Here is a 12,600-nt window from a genome sequence, read left to right on the forward strand (position 1 = left end):
CGCTGTGGTTCCCGTCCAAGTCCAAAGGCCATCTTCCGGCAGAATCCCTCCTTCCTCTGCGGACCTCAGTCTTTGTTCTATTCAGTCCTTCAGCTGAGTGGATGAGGCCCCCTGTCCCCCCATTTTGGACAACAATCCACTTTACTCAAAGCCACCAATTCAAATGTCAATCTCATCCAGAATAATGTTTGACCAACTCTCTGGGCACCATGGCCCAGCCAAATTGACATATGAAATGAACCGTCACATACTACTTCCTTCAGCAACTTGCTTTCTTCACGTCTCACTTTGATGTTGAGATGTATCCATGCTGATACTCGTAGCATTTCATTGTATTTATACCATAGGTCATGAATTTTCCTGTTGATGGTTAGAGGTTGCTTTCGGTTTCACGATCAAAAACAGGAGGGGTATGACCTTCCCGTGCACACATGGGAGGGTCTCTCTAGGTCCAAGGGGGGCAAACTAGAGGCAGGCCAAGTCCAACCAGGTGCCTGCTTTTATAAATGAAGTTTGACTGCAATACACTCACACCCGTTCATGCACTAATTGTCTAAGGCTGCTTTCGTACTCCCTAGCAGAGTTGTGTAGTTGTAACAAAGACCACAAAACCGAAAGTATTTCCTTCCTGGCCCACTGTAGAAGCAGTTTCTGGGAATTTCCTGGTGGTCCAGTGGTTAGGACACCACACTCTCACTGCAGAGGGCCCGGGTTCAATCCCTGGTTGGGGAACTAAGATCTCACAAGCTGCATGGCATGACCAAAATAAAAATTAAAAAACTTTAAAAAAAAAAAAAAAAAGGAAGAAAGAGTTTCTTACCCGGTTCCAGGTCAGTATCTAGGAGCAGAAAGGGCTGTGCCCGTCGTCAGCTTTTATACGGCATTGCCAAATGGCTCTCCACAGCGGCCACACAAATTTACCCTCCCGGAAACAGTATGTAAGATCCCCACTTTCTTCACATCCTCACCTCCCAAAGGTTTGCCAGCCTGATGCTTATGAATTGGTTTCTTGTCATTATTTCACGTTTGGCTCTTTAAACATGTGTCACTTATTCATTCAACAAACATCTATTAAGGGATCATTGTGTGCCTAGTACGATCAAGATAAAGCTGCCCCCTTTTACAAGAGAAAAAAACTGAGCTACTCAGTGTTAGAATCACAACTCAGACACGGTGGTAAGGCAAGATGGTCACATGTGGGTGTTGCAGGCATGCCCTGGAGAGGGTAGCACTGTGGAAAAAAAGTCAAATAGCTGACATTGTGCTGCAGGCTTGAGGATGCTCGGTTGGGAAATAAAACAACAATTTGGCTCTCTTCCCACAGTTTCTGACAGTCAGGGGCACCCCTATCGTACGTCTCAGCAGAAAGGATCTATATTTCACACAGGCATCAGTAGAGTCATTTAGTAATTAAACTGGTTTTCTGTCTTTTCTTTTGACCTTAGAAAATAAAACATCTGCAACTATAAGAGAAAGTGAGTGTAAGAAAGAAACTGTCCATAATTGATACAGCAAGACATACAGCTTTATTATTTAAAGTTACCAAGATAGCCAATAAATAAAGGAAAAGGGAGGTGGAGTGTGAGTGAGCTAAATCTTCATTTGTCGGCCAGGAAGTCAATAAATAATGCCTGTGGCTGATAACTCAATCAAGAAATCTGTAGAAATATGGGGCAAGCGCTCGACAAACGAACAGCTGGAGACTATGACGTGGGGAGAGAAAAATGTGGGGTGGGGAATGCTTTTCTTTACAAGCCTGTATGAGCATTTCTTTTTAGTACTGTTTAACTTTTAAACCAATATATGTATTGTTTTGATAATTTTTAAATTGAAATATAAGAAGTACAAAAGAGAGTATCTGAAATAATTACAGATGAAGTGATATGTATGTACTAATCTCAGAGATAGGATGAGAGGTCAGTGGGAATAGAGGGTTTTTTTTTTAATTAGCCGTGAGATTGTAGTTGACGTAAGGAGACGAGTCTCTCTCTACCTTTATATGTGGTTTGATGGACTTGAAATTACCCATAATAAAAAGTTTTTTTAAAAAAAAGGAAAAAAGAGCAATGAGCTGTGAGTTAGACAGATACGGATTAAATTCAGCTGGGCCACTTAGTCCTGTGGGCAAGTTCCTGAATTTCCTGGCCTCAGTTTCCCCATATGTATAATAGAAATTATACAGATGCACCCATTCTGAGGAGGCAGAGATGAGAGACTGTACCTGTCTCGGGGACACACATGTCGGTGGTGGGGAAAGACAGAAAAATATCAAAATAAAGTCTAGCACGACAACTACAGTGATAGAGATATACCCACAAGGAATATGGAGAGTACAGAGGATGTCCAGGGAAGCCTGAGATTTTTGTTTTGTTTTGTTTTTATTTTATTGACGTATAGTTGATTTACAATGTTGTTTTAATTCCTGAGCTGAGTTTTGAAGGATGAGTAGGAGTTAACCTGGCAGATAAGGAAAGCATGGAGGCTGGGTGGCCTAGTTAGGTCATGACACACGAGGTAGCTACGTGAGTGAAGGTCTGGAAGCTGGAAAGGCCCACATCTGTTCAGAAAAATAGTTCAGCCCATAGCAGGGGAGAGAAGAAGAGAGAAAGTCAGAGAGAAGAGCAGGGCCAAGTTGTGAGGATTTACTCACGAGCACACCCCTGAATAACTTCAAATTGCATCTTAGTAAGTTCATTCCAGTAGAAAGGGTAATGGAAAGTTGGAAACGGTTGTTCCAAACAGCAAAAGCAGAAAGAGACAGAGACAGAGGGAGACCAGCTGGCTGCCCAAACAGAGCCTCCCAGGGTCACCGTATCTTGATGTGCCTGGTGCTCAAAACTCAGATTTTATTAGGGCACTTGTAGGAAATGAGGCCCTGGAGGGCCGGCTCATGACAAAGAAACCCTCCTGACACGTATGCCCAGGATGACACACTGGTATACCACGGCGGGTAAACGCTTCCGTGCCCAACGCGAGCCCTCCTGTATCCAAGGTGGCTGGACGCAGGTTGCTGGGTGAGCCCAGAACCAGAGCTGGAGGCAAGAGGATAGGGGAGGCCTTCGGGGAAGGTGAAGCCTGGGGAACTCTGTCCTCCTCGTGACAGAGGACAGCCTCTAGGGACCGGGTGCTCCGCATCGCCCAGCACTGTGGTCACCAGCCCCCTCCAGTTCTGGCCTCTCACTACACCCTCCTCCGACCTCTCCTACTAAGACCGCTTCCCTCAGCCAGAGCGCAGTGTGATGAGGAGGTCAAGTGTGGTGATGGGGTCAAGGCTTACGTGCAGCACAGGCTCAGAAGTGTTCACCATCCTGAACTTTCCCGGAAGGCCTGACCTTAGCCGTCAGTGTCCCCGATTCTCCCAGGACCCCCAGTGGCTGTGCTGCGGGGAGCTGCCTGGGACGTGGCACCGTCTCCACTACTGATGACACATGCCCTAACTCCACCTGCAGGTGCAACCTTAACTCACTGCCTGGGCTTGGTGTCTTCCATCTGCAGGTAACAACTATTAGGTTGAACCAGAAAAGAGACAACTAGGGCTCCAACCAAGGCTGGATAAGGGATGCGAATGGAGTGAAGCTCATCAAGTGGGGAACTGATATGATTTGATTTGGGAGTGAGGGGGAGGGAGGTGCAGAAGGTGATTCTCAGGTTGGAACTAGGTAGCAACCTGGGTATCCCCTGAGGGTCTCCCCTGCCTGGTTGTCCATGAAGAAGCAGCACTATTTCCGAGCTCATCAGTCCAACTGTACATCCTGTACCAGACGCTGTGCTGGGGATGGAACAAGAGCAGGATAGAAAGGAGCCTCAAGGAGTTATATTCTGGTGTCAAATACAGAGACCACAACTGATAAACCAATAAACAAAAACTGGTAATAATTACAAGCTGTGGTAAGTGTTTTAAAGAAAGTGAACAAGGCAGAGGGGGAGGAGCAGAAGGGGGTCCTCCCTTAGGCGGGGTGATCAGGATGAGGGAGACACCCACACACAGAAGAGGGGAACGCAGTCCAGGCAGAGGCGTTCGCACGTGCTGAGGCCTCGAGGCTGGAGAGAGGCCCACGTGGTCCACCAAGACTGGCACCAGCAGGGCGGAGCCTTGTGAGCTGGGCCCTGGAAATGAGACTCAGCTGGGAAGGTCGACACACATGCAGGGCCTTGAGGGCCGCCGTCAGAAGCTTGGGTTTTATCCTAAGCACAAGAAACAGCTCGGAAGAGTTTTAATTGAATTTATTCAGAGCGACATGATCTGATGTGAAGAGTTGAAGAAGATCACTCCGGAAGCAGAATGAGGAATGGACTCAAGGAGGGGACGACAGAGGGATTCGGAGGATGTCGCCGTGGGTCAGGGCGTGACGGGGTGTGCACCAGGGTGACATCGGTGGAGAGGTCATTTAGAGGGAGGTCAAATAGAGGGATTCGAGATACATTGCAGGGGTGGGGGGGTAAAATTGACTAACCTTGGTGTTGGGTTAGATGTGGGAGATGAGAGACAGTGTGATGTCAATACTCCCTGGTTTCTGGGTAGGTGTTAGTACTGTTTACTGGCACGGAGACGTGGGGGCGGGGGTGGTATTAGAGGGCAAAAGTTCCATCTTGGTCATGTTAAGTCTGAGACGTCTGAGCCAAATAGAGATGTCAAGGAGGCAGTGCTGCACAAGCCTGGAGTAGAAAGGAACGTTCTGAGCCAGAGCTATACGTGCAGAAGTCACCAGCACATACATTTCAACCCACACAAACGGATCAGATCCCTTAGGAATTAAAAAGAACAAGCCCCAAGACCCATTCCTGAGAAACTCTAGCACTTAGAGCTCAGACAAGGGAGAAAGGCTGCATGAGTGAGGAAGTGCAGAGATGGCCAACAAGGTAGAAGGAAGAGCAGGGGACAGGGGTTCACGGAAGCCCAGGGAGGCAAATACGTCTTGCGACAAATGGCAGCGGGCAGGTCAGGATGAACACAGAGAAGCATCTGGTTGGCTTGGTGACGTGGAGGCCTTCACCATCTCAGTGAAGATGCAGTAAGAGTGGGGTATAGGAGCAGATGATGCGTTCTTGTTCATTTGTTGCTGGAAGCAAGTCATGCTGAGCATTTATCCTGAACTTGAAAGTCAAACAAATGTGAGAAGTGTTTCCAGGGCTCGTGCATCTGCCAGTGCACCAGCTGAGTCTCATTTCCAGGACCCAGTCTTACCCACCTCCTCCCCCACCTGCAGCTCTAGCTGCTGGGATGCCAATATCGTTAACTCCAAATAAAGCATTAATTATACCCTTGGGCCTAAGTGATCACCCTTTTGAAAATGCTGCTCGTCCTTGCCTTTTTGAAACACAACAATGGTCAAATCCCTCACCTGCCACCACCAGCTCCCTTTATTTTAATAACTGCATCTGCAGGGAGGACGGCAGTAGGAAGGGGTAAAATCCCCATCATCGTAGTACCAGGGACCAGGGTTTTTCAAACGACTATGGATGGAAAAACTGAAAGAAAAATAACATGAAGCCGCTAGGTAGAAGTCTTCACCCAGCCACCCGTGCACCCAGGAAAAGCCGAGCGGGGACAGTGCCGGACCACACACACCTGGTGCAACAATCACTGAACAGCTGCTCTGTGCTAAGATGAAAAACAGTAATCACGGCGGCTACCATCCGTGCTTATCGTGCACAGGCAGCCAGCCGAGCATTTCATGTGCACCGGCTCCTTTGATCCTCACTGTGACCCCAGAGGGGAGGAGTGGCATGACCCACCTAGGGATGAGGAAACGATCTTAGGGTCACTTGTCCCAGTAGCTGCCCCAAATTGGTGAGGGAGGAGCTGGGGTCACGCATAGGTCAACATGGCCATTGCCTACGTACTGTTTACACCATGTGGAGAGTCAGGAACAAACTCCGCAGCGGGGGAGTTGGGGGAACGTGACTCAGATGTAGGATAATTCAAGGAGGGAGGAAGTGTGGCAGCAAGGGCCCACCGTGCAGCCAGCAGCTCTGGCTAAAAGCCTAGGGCTCATCTTCAGTACCTCTCCCTCGCTCTCCCCGTGACTGCTCCATCCCTGCCATCCCGACAACAGCCCTAGTCAAAGCTGCCATCACCTCCCCTGGATGAATGCAGGAGCCCCTGAGCTGGGCCCTCGGCATGGTCCCCTATGTCCTGCAGCCTCCCTTCCCACTTACCACGCAGGTCACCCCTGTGCCTGCTCAAAACCTTCCAGCGGCTTCCCAGCAAATGCCACCTCCTCCCCACTCTTCCCAAGGCCTTGCCCCCCCCCAGCCTGATCCCGTCTTTGCCTGCCTTCCTAACCGCATCTCCCACCATAGCTGCTGATTCCCCCGAAGCAGCAGAGAGCCTGGCACAGAGGAAATAACTGTCACGTGCTGAAGACGTGACGGCAGGAGTGAGTGAGGGAATAAAGAAGCTTCATAGAGGAAGTCATATCTGAGGTGAGCGTTAAAGTGGGGAAGGGTTTCTCAGGCGGCCGGGGCCGGGGGTGTCAGGCGGTAAGACCAGGTGTTCTAGGCAGAGGCCACGGCGTGGGTCGGGACAGCGAGGAGGTCCAGGAGCAGCCTGGGGGCGGCCTGAGCAGGACGGGAGGCAGGTCTGCGCAAAGCAGAGGCTCTCAAAGTCAAGTGTGCATCGTAAGCCTCTGGAAAGCGTGTTAAAATACAGATCGTGAGGACCCACCCCAGGCATCCTGACTCAGGCATCTGAGGTGGGGTCTGAGAATTCTCATTTCTCACAAGCTTCAGGTGGCGCGCATGCTGCTGGTCCAGGGACCGCACTTTGAGAACCACGGGTGTAAAGTCGGCTAAGGAAGCCTCCACATGGAGGCGCAAAGGAAGACAGCGCCGGGGAAGTCAAATGAGGTGGCTGCAGGCCAAGCCGGGAGCAGCTTGAGCCCACACAGCCAGTGGGCCGCCCACCCCCCTCCTCCCTGCCCCGTCCCTCAGAGAACACACCCCTGCCTACCATGACGTCCGACTGCCATTCCCTTGCTACTCAACCCCAGCTACTCTCACCCACAACGTTTTAGGCTTTGAAGGTGACTTCTGTTTCTGCTCCAGCAAGATTAATGGGTCCTGGGACTTCCCTGGTAGCACAGTGGTTAAGAATCCACCTGCCAATGGACACAGGTTTGATTCCTGGTCCAGGAAGGCCCCACATGTCGCAGAGCAACTAAGCTCATGTGCCACAACTACTGAGCCTGCGCTCTAGAGCCCGTGAGCCACAACTGTTGAGCCCATGTGCCTCAACTACTGAATCCCGTGCACCACAACTACTGAAGCCTGTGCCCCTAGAGCCCGTGCTCCGCAACAAGAGAAGCCACTGCACTGAGAAGCTCCAGCACCGCAACAAAGAGTAGCCCCTGCTCGCCACAACTAGAGAAAGCCCACGTGCAGCAACAAAGACTCAATGCAGCCAAAAAAAAAAAAAAATTATAAATAAAAAAAAATTAATGGGTCCTAATCCCTCCAAACCAGCTAATCTCACATAACAATGCACACTGTTGCTGCTATGACAGGTGTGTCTTTTTTTTCCTTCCTTAAATGAAGTATTTTATTGAAGTATAGTTGATGTACAATATTATGTTAGGTTCAGCAGTACAATAGTGTGATTCAACAATCAAATACAGTATGAAGCCCAATAACCATCTGTCCAGGTATGTCTTTTTAACAGGAGACCTGGTGTTAAGTTATGTAGCCTCGATGGTAGGAGTCCCAGCTCTGTTTAGCAAGAGGGTAGAGAAACGGAGCTGTCATCTGCTGCTGGATGCAACTGTTATATCAGTTTATACTTTTCTCCTACTAGAAAAGTGGGCAGGAGTGGTCCCAGGGTCATGAGTAAGTATGTTTGCACTCACAGCATCAGTCAGGGACTGTATATCTCAGTGTTTGGTACTTTTATCACCTTCTCCCCTGGAAAGAAAAGGTGATCAGAGAAGTGAGGTTAATTTGCATCCTCTTCAGCCATAAATCCAAGAGGACCAGGTAGCAAACGTTCATCTCTTGCAGTTTTAAATACAAATGACCTCTCCTCTCTAGGGCCTGACAGCAAAGTGCACAGCCGCACAAGCCCCCTGGGCCTTCAGAGTGAGACCAGAGGTCTGCCTCCGCTTGCCTCAGCCTGCGGGGCTCAGAAATGAAAGCTCAGGGACTTGGAGTGGGAGACGGTTTGGTCTGATTGGTTAGCGTCCTCATACCCCGTAGGGAAGATGTCTGTCTTCGTGATGCAGCCCCAATAGGAACCAGGAGTCCTGACTGTTCTATGTTACAGTAAAGACAGGAAACAGTCCTCCACGACAGAGTCTCTCTTGATTCTGATGCACCTTTCAGTTTCCAAAGCTGATGACCAACATAGGCACACTTTCAAGTCACATTAACCTGGTTTGGTCTTCCGGCTCTGCCACATTCCAGCTGTGTGATTGGGCAATTCACATACTCTCTGCGAGCCTCAGGCATCCTCATCCGTAAAATGGGCGTGTTGATATCAGCATTAGAGGAGGTAGCACTTAGTGAGGTCATGAATATTAAGTACTGAGTGGAAGGTGGGGCACAGTCAGTGAGCTGGGATCTGTATAACAGCTGGCTCTCCATGGATGAAAGGCTCTACTGTATGGTGTCTGCCAACTTCCGTAGTGTAGCTACTCTCACCACAGCTGACAGCAAGCTACCAACATGAATGCAGAGTTGGGAGGAGATGCGCTGGACAGTGTTCCACAGTGTTCCCACCTGTCAACTGAAGAAAAATGCACAACCTAAACGTTGAGAGTTGAGTTTTATTTGGGGACCTTACTGAGGACTACAGCCCAGGAGAGACAGCCTCTCAGATAGCTCCGAGGGACGGCTCGGAAGAGGTGAGGGAGGAGCCAGGATACAGAGGATTTTTTTGCTGGAAAACAATGTGTAGTCGAACATCAAAGATTACCGCTAATCACAAGAAACGGACGTCTCAAGGTAATGATTTTAGTGCTTTTCTATACAAAGGAAGATGCAGAGTCTGGGCTCATTGAAATCATTCCTTCAATATGCATCTTAGCTATCTGGGGCTAGTATCCAAAGCACAGAAGTCTCCCTGTTTTTCTCCAGCCTGAGTTCTCAGGGTGCACCTTGCGGGTGGGGGGCGGCTGCGGTGGCTGATGGCTTGGTCCTTGTAGAACTGGAATAGCAGGTAACATTCTTTATTTACTGGAATGGCAAGTAATGTTCCCTGTCCACACATCATTACAGACAGAATAGAAGCAAATAACCTCAAAAGCAGAGATGACAGTCAAACAATTAGGAAGTGATGAGTATTCATTACCTTTGTATTTTGAGTATTTATTACCTCTGTTTTTAACATAATTTATATAATTGTAAGTTCACATAATTAAAATTTTCATGATGGCTGTGTTTAACCACTGGCTAACAAAACTCCTGAAATATTCATTGAACAGTCTGCCCTGGCAAGGTGGTACAAGCCAGTGCAAGCCCATACAGGCCAGCTCCAGCACGGGAGTGGGGCACACCTGCAGGCTGTAAATCCGACTTCCGTCCCTCTTCCTTTCCTGTCTTCCGTCTCAGGGAAGATTTCATGGTTTTCCCAGGTATAGAGACAAAGATGGTCCCTGTCCCACTGCAGGCGCTATGCTACTTTCGGCCTTGGCCGCCATCCCCATCCTCAGCCTGCACTAAACCTTAGCCGAGGTCCCAGCCCTGGACACGCCGCCTGGCCCTGTCCTGGCTGGGGTCGCTGAGCCACCGCGGACACCCGGAGGACATGGCCTCTGCAGGGCTGAGGGGCCGTGGGAGGACAGAGGAAGTCTCTCTGGGCTCAGTGGTGGCCTGGAGGTCTATTTTCGGATCCCGTCTGTGGAGATGGGGAAGCAAATTGCTCTTTGGCAACTCAAGGCCTATAATTAGCCTCCACTTGAGGCTCGAATAAACCCCTGGTTTTTACTAAACAATGAAAGCAGTAAGGCCTCCAGAGCTGCCCAGCCTCCTCGAACAGACATTGGACAGGACCACCCCATCTACTGGGCAGTGTCCAAAGTGTCCCAGGATCCAAAATTGTCCCAAGCAGCCTCCTGTCCTCAACCCCAAGTGAGGAGGAGGAACGAGGACAGAGCCCCGGCCTCGCCTCCCATCAGCCTGTGTCGCCTACCGACTCCTGCACCATTGCTCCCAGCAGCCTCTTACTTTTAAAGAGCCCGCAGTCCACTGGGAAGACATCACCAATTCACACACTGGGACTGTAGCTGTTGGGTGGAGCAAAGCCCAAGATGAAAGGCAGCACATACAAGCGCTAGTGTGTTTGTGCAGGTGGATTCTTAATCATTGCACCACCAGGGAAGTCCCTATTCTAGAGCACTTTTGAAGCCATCTTCTCTACAGTGGGGGCTTTTGAGCCCACAATCTGGATACCTGCGATGACTTGGGGTCTCGCACTAGGGTGAATATTTGCCATGGGCACGATTGTGAGAAAACGAGCAGGGTAATTGCCCTGGGCTTCAAATTCGTCATCTGCAAATGGCATCAGGGAGCACCCAGAGACAAGGAAAGGGGCTCCTGAATGTGGGGTGGCAGCATGTGAAGGAGGACAGAGAGAGGGCAGGGTCAGAGCAGCCAAAGCCAGTCCTCTGCGAGGCCTCACGTAGCCAGAGCCCTTGAATGAACTATATCCAACAATACTGACTACGTTTTCTTCTGTTCTGTATTCTCGATGCTCTGGCAGCTGAGGCCTCACTGACAGAGAGAGACCGCCCCTTTGCAGGGCTAATGAATCCTAGAGATAGTAACCACTTACCCGTGAGAGTGCCTTTGAGATGCAAACCAGCCAAGCCTGAGTCAGTACCCCAACCTGCCTCCCCTTGCTGGCTCTCACCCTCCGAGAGGCAATATTCCTCTGCCCTGACCACTCAGGGCTGGGTACCAGACAACTAGGGGCCACCCCCATAGCCCAGAGACCATTGAAATTATTCAAACCAGCCAATCCTACCTGCTTACTCTGCCGTGCCCATCCCTTCCTGTGAAAACCATAATAAAGCCTTTTGCCCATGCTTTCGCCTCGCCCTTTCTCTTTCCTGACCAAACCTGGTGCTTCCCCATGGGGCCCTATATGGTGCGACTGCCCCCTTCCCGTGGGAACTGTGAGTAACCAACGATCTTTGCAATGTCAGTTGTCTCCTGATCTGTTGGCCTCACCATACCAGAATAAAAGCAAACTCCCGGGTACATTTTAAAGCACCTTCCTTGGGGGCTTCCAGAAAATGACCTTCAGACCTGGGACAGGGGAAGGCTGGGAATGGCTCACACCATTCATTCACGCAGGCATTCACTCAACAAGTGTTAATGGAATGTCCAACACAAGCCAGAGCTTGGGGACAGAGTGATGAACAAGGACTTGATCCTGGGAAGGGCCACTTCAGCACAGCGGGATGAGGGCTTTGCTGGGGAAACTGAGGGAGCACAGGGGTGGACCAAGTCCCAGGTCCGGGTGGAAGGGATGGTGCTAACCTGTTCCAGTAGGGTCATCCTGTGTTGTTTGTCCACATCATTGAATTTTGCGCCAGCAACCTCATTTTCTCTCTGCTCCAGTCCCTCTCTGACGCACACTGGGGAGCAGGCAACTGGGGACTCTCTCTCCCCTTCTTTCTCCTCTTACTCCAGTCTCTGACCTCTGATGCTGAGTCAGTGAAGAACTTCCAACTCATTTACTTTCAAGAGCAGAGGACTGATAAGAGCTTAAGACAGTGATTTGCATCCTTCTTCTTTTCAATTTTACGTATTTTTATTAAACATAATTTACATATAGTGAAATATACACATCTTAAAGGTACAGCTTAACATATTTTTATCTATTTTACGTCAGTGTAATCACCAGATCCAGATACGGAACCTCTGTATCACTCCAGAAAGTTTCCTCAGATTTGCATCCTTCCTTTAAAGTAACAGTTAGGTTATCCCCAATCCCACGCTGAAGATTACACAAAAGCCAATATGTAAAAAATATATGTTTTTAAAAAAGAAGTTTCTATTTGAGAAGAGGACCTGGGGGGGACCCTGAGGGATGCTGAGGGCCAAGTTTGAAAAACCATCCTTCTCCATGAAACCCCCAAACTGTACATACAATGTTTATGTTCACAGGTAAGGTTTGAGGGTGGACAGAGTTCTAGAGCCGAGCTGTCCAATACAGTGGCCAGTGTAAATTACGTGGCCAGTTAAATGTAAATTATTTAAGTTTAAATAAAATTAAATGTTCAGCTCTTCAATCGCCTTTGCTACATTTTGAGCATTCAGTAGCCACGTGTGGCCACTGTGTAGAAAACAGTGTAGAATAGTCCCATCATCACCGAAAGTTCTATTGGGCAGCACTGGTCTAGAGAGGTCATCAGCTCCTCAAAGGCATCCATGACCAGAAAATGTTGAGACACTAGGTCAAGCCAGTGAAACTTCATTTAAGGAGCCAGAAATTTCGCTGGAGAGCTGAAAGCTTATCATTGTGACAGAGGCCACGGACAAGTCTGCCTTGAGTAATTTTTTTGCTCCAAAAATCCAATCCTACAAGCCCTTAAAAATGCCCAGATTTTATGCTTTAGTGTCTATCTCCTCCCCCCATCTTAGAGAGGGACATTTGAATTC

General features: G+C 49.2%; 1 protein-coding gene across 1 annotated transcript in view; it reads left to right on the forward strand.

Annotated features, from left to right (window-relative positions):
• The window catches only part of BFSP2 (beaded filament structural protein 2), a 73,274-nt gene that overhangs the window by 26,186 nt on the left and 34,488 nt on the right, over positions 1–12,600 (forward strand). The gene's annotated exons all lie outside the window — the stretch shown is intronic.

Source organism: Hippopotamus amphibius, chromosome 6, assembly GCF_030028045.1.
Source record: "Hippopotamus amphibius kiboko isolate mHipAmp2 chromosome 6, mHipAmp2.hap2, whole genome shotgun sequence".
In the NCBI taxonomy this organism is placed as follows: domain Eukaryota; kingdom Metazoa; phylum Chordata; class Mammalia; order Artiodactyla; family Hippopotamidae; genus Hippopotamus; species Hippopotamus amphibius.